Source organism: Prinia subflava, chromosome 4, assembly GCF_021018805.1.
Source record: "Prinia subflava isolate CZ2003 ecotype Zambia chromosome 4, Cam_Psub_1.2, whole genome shotgun sequence".
NCBI lineage: Eukaryota > Metazoa > Chordata > Aves > Passeriformes > Cisticolidae > Prinia > Prinia subflava.
The window spans coordinates 20,867,934-20,872,933 of NC_086250.1; positions in this window are offsets into that span (position 1 = coordinate 20,867,934).

The window sequence follows — 5,000 nt, forward strand, 5'->3', positions numbered from 1 at the left end:
GGTTATGCTCCTGTGAGACAAAGGCTGCACTGACACTGGCAAGGATGTGGAGAGGTGTTGTAGGTGGTCACTGGTGTGTTCCCACATTGGATAAAGTCTTCACTTGTTCCAAAGCCCAGGTGAGAACTTGGCAGAGAGCAGGAAGGGCAATGCAAGCAACCATCATGGGGTGATTCAGATGTGAGCAAGGCAAGCCCAGAGGCACAGACATTAGCTCAGGGGTGATGAAGAAATGTCACCATCCCTTTCCAGATCACTGTGTTTCATGGGTGGGCAAATGCTGCAAATGCCAAGTGTAGAACTCCCACCTCATCTTCTCCTCCATCCTGCACTTTCACCACACTGTGATGCATAGCCTGAGCTGTGCAATTCATCACCAAGCTGGAACCACCCCGTGGGCTCACAGAAAGCTGCACCTAGCAAAGAGTAATGGAGTGTACCAGTATTTTTAAATGAGTGAAGAGGAATGGCACAGGTGACAAGAATCAGCCCAAGAGCCTAGCCCCAGTTAACACTGCAGCTGGATCCAGCTAAAGGAGCAGACAGGGTTTATGGATGCACCTCCAGGAGTGAGCAGGCAGGCTGGATACCCTTTCAAGGTAGAGAGGGATCTCTTTTTTCTACACTGATTGGAGAGTGTTTCTGTCCATTTCAGATGAGGGGCAGAAAATGTTTTGCTTTTTGTGTTCAACTGTCCTGTTACTATTCTGTGTTTCAGATAAAGCACTTTCAGGATGCTCAGTTTTATGCTGACATAGCTAGTGCACTCAGTGGTACAGAGCTTCCTGGAGGCCTGAGCAGCTTCATCAGGTCCCCATCTCCCACGAGAGCTTCAGAGAGGGAGCTTCCAAATGCTGCCTAAATTGTTGGTTTCTCTGTTGTCCTGGGTTAAGTTGCAGATATGTCAAGTGATGAGTGTGGGTTTTCCCCAGCCATGTGACAATGAATAAACCCTGCCTGCGGGATTCAGATCACACAGATGCTGTGTGATCTGAGCAAGCATGTAGAGGCTGATGTGTAGGTTGGAAGAGCGTGGAAGAATCTACAAACTGGTGTCCTCCTTATCAGGCAGGGAGGCTGGTGCTGGTTAAAACACAGTGTTTGTTTTCTCCAGAAGTGGTTTTCTGTGTCATGCGATCCATGCCCAGAAGTTTGATTAAGGAGACATATAGTGATTCAGGTTTCACAGCGTTCGCATTTGATTTCAGCACTGTGTGTCAGGCGAGAAAGATGGGGTGGGTCCTGAGTAAGTCCTGCAGGATTCAGATCTAACAAGAAAATGACAATGAAGGCAGTGAAATTATCTTAACTGTGGGGTTTAAAGATTCCCTGGTGATTTTTGGCAGCTGTACTCAATTGTCCCCTGTAGCAACAGACGCACTTCTGAGCATGGTGTGCAAACAGCACTGCTGCCTGGTTGTGATGAGCACTCCTTGCTGTGGAGGGCCAAGTTCTATTTGGTTGTGGGGAAGGTGCTTTGGGAGGCAGGGACATCTGCCTGCTCAGAGGATGTGATACAGTACGATAGCATGGCTCCCTGCCATTGGACCCAAGCTGTAGCTATTACTGCAGATAATTATAGGTGTTTCAAGTTTGTCAGTGTGCTTTTTCCAGAACTGTGTGTCTTAGCACATTTCAAAAGAAGCAAGCAACCCACAAGAAGCATGCTAATTAGCAAGCAGCAGTGATGAGAGACACCAAAGAGATGCTGGAGGAAAAGAAATGCCACAAATGGTTCACAGGATTGCGCATTTCGGCTCTGAGCCAGATTCAGACCCTGCAGTCAGACTCCTGGCTTAGTGGGGGGGCATTTCCAGCCTTTGAAGTCACATCTTCTGCTGACACCTTTGTGTGGTGAAGATGAGCCCAAACTGCAATCCCTGATGTACAGAATGAGATGCAGACAGAATAGCACAAGTCACTGCTGTGACAGCAGAGCAGTGACAGCCTGCAAGCCCTGGGGTGAGCAGGCACTGGCTGGGGTTGAGGCATGAGGCACGCAGGGTATGGCTGTGGCTCTGGGTGCTGCTGGCTGCCCTTTGTCACCCTTGCTTTGAGCAACAATGCCCTTGGTCAAGACAGGTCAGGCACGTGCCCTGCAGAGCAGGTCCCGGCTGGAAACCTGACTCCTTGGAATGCCAGGAGGCTGCTAGGACTGTTCTGGCTGGAGGAAGTGGCACCGCACTTCAGAAATGAATCATAGAGTCTTCTCTTTCAAATTCCTATAAACCACATAAAAATCCATCCTCCTTTGCCTTCTTTTTCTGGGCTCTCTCCCAAGTGATTTCTCAGAATTTCCATTAAAATTAACTCACAGCATAATGGAAACAGAATTAAGAAGTACACCCCATCTTTTTTTTTGATGACCAAAGTTTTTTTAAGGTGAGGGTGTTGTTGATGAGTGGGTTTCCATTTTAATTTCAAACTTCAATAGAGTGGGTCACCCGCTTAATTTTCTGAGTGAGGCATTGTGCTGAAAGCTGTTACCTCTAGGCTTGGATGCATTAAAAGTGCATTACATTAACTTCAAATCTCTTCATGTTACATTTAAACTCTAGGTGTGCCTACTGGGTGGATTTTCAAAGGCTACTGTTAGCCCAGCAGAGCAATCTGTCTTGGGAAGCTGTCCCTGTTGCCAAAGATAAAAGAAGCTGTACAAAATTGTCTTTAAAATGGTAGAAGTCAAGGCCATGGTTTTGACTGAGTGAAAGAGGATCCTTCTTAGTGTGTCTTTTCACTGGGATGAATGCTGGAGAAGTAGAGGGGATTGTTTGGGTCAAACAGAAGTGGAAAGTTTTGCATATCTTTTTCTCAAAATAAAAAATGAAAACCCAAAAGTAAAGGCGTTTCAGGTCATCCTGGGGCCTTTTTGCTCAAGCCAAGAGAAAGCATTGTTTTCTGAATTGTCTGCAAATCTTTTTTTTTTTTTTTTTTTTTTTTTTTTTTTTTTTTTTTTTTTTTTAATAGTCAACTATCAAAATCTACTGTTTTGGAATCCAGTGATTGGAATGCTGTTTGAAAGTCTGAAGTCAGTCAGAAAATCTTTGATGTGATTTAGGTGTTTCCAAAATGGAACATGTCATTTTACACATGTCTAAGTGACACTGCATGGCATTTTCAAAATTCCTCCTTCTCTTTACAACTTTTTTCCCCAGCCAAAATTATTTGTTGATTTTGACACAGTTTTGCGAGTAGTTCCATTTAGTGCCTGTCAAAACATTTTCCAGATGATCTAGTTGTGCTGGGCTGAGAGGCCACGAGGAGACATGGAACACAGCAAGGGCTATGTGAGGAAGAAACAGAGGGTAGAGAATGGGAAAATGGTTGAGCAGGGGCACAGCTAGTTCTGGCCACCATCCTTACTGTAGATCCTTAAATTCAGAAAATTGAAGATGAACAAAGACTCCACAATCAAAGGTTAGGAAGTAGGTGTGCTTTACTTGGCGCCCAGATGCACTGGGGGATAGCTCCACCAAAGACATGCGCCCCAAATGGAGCAGGCGCTCTGTTCAAATACACTTAAACTCACACATATTTCTGAAAGTTTCAACATTGCCTGTACATATTCAGAACCTATCCCCACCTAATCTCGCTTCATATGTTGATCAGCTTTTTGTTGGTCTGCGCTTGTGCGCTGTCTCCTGGGTGGTCTCGGGCGGGGGTTGCTGGATGAAGTAAAATAGTCTTCCTCAGGTGTCCGCTGGATGAACCAAGTCTTTACACAGGCTCTCATGGTCTCTCGCTGTCCACCAAACCTCCTGGGCATAATCTAAACTAGAAATCCTTTTTTTTTTTCCCCAGTTTTTTGAGCACTGGTTTCTGCTTATCAGTCTTAAACAAATGGGCAAGGTCCTGGTTTTTTGTATGGCAAAGGACTATCTGTTTTAACACACTTGATTAGACAGCAAATTATAATCTGTTTAAATTTAGTTATAAGTTCCTTTTATCAGTCCTTCCTTTTTCTATACCACAGGCAAATTGTTTTGCCTTCTAGGCGATACTGGGATACTTCTTATTGCATTTTCATGTGCTTCAAGCATTGTGATCATTTCATTTATATACTTCATTATTTTAACAATCTAAACCGGGATAGACAGTAATAAAGCAAAACTTATACAGACTAGAATCAAAAGCATTATTATAGGATGACACAACATGTTTAAGATTCCAAAGGCAGTAGGAGACTATCTAAAGAGTACATCCCACCAATGGTGAGCCGTGTCGTCCTTTACTCGTGTTAAAACTTTCCCTATCTCCTCAGCATCATGGTGGACTGTGATTAAAGCTTTCTTTCCCATCTCCTTTACCTCTTTGAGAATCTTCCCTAGGTCTTCATATCTTAGTAATTGTTCTACTAGAGTAAGGTTCATACTGATGGGTGTGGGTAATATCTCCTGAACTGTAGTAAAATTAATTTTTACATATTGGTATGACAAAACTGGTCCTTGTTAAGAAAAATTGCACCCATCTATTTTGACAAAATTGCAGATACAAATATTAGAATGGTTATTGTTCATAGTCGAATTATCTATCGCTATTGTGGGGCATGCTGTTTTTAGACATACACAGCCTTGGCCTATATACACAAGCATAGTTGTCTGGTTAACTAGATGAACCTCAAAATGACAAGTACTCTGTTCAACACCTAAGCAAATATCTTATTCATTTATCATGTTGCTTTCACAAATGAATCCTAGTTGTTCCCTTGCAATACAAGACTCTATATTTAGAGCTTGCCACTTCCCCTCAGTCCTTCATGCCCATGTTCTGAGTTCAGAAGGATATAACACAGCTTTGTCATGGTTCAATCCTAAGGCAATGACGGGCTGAATAATGTGTATTGAGGCATTGTATTATGTATGGCCAACACAAAAGCAGTCACTGTGCCAGTGACAGGCTCATAACTGAAATTTACTAAAGTCTACCAGGATTGAAGCTCTCTCTCGAACTCAGTAGCATTGTCCCAAACAACTCCTCAGGTTTCAGTGGAGAAGGTGCCC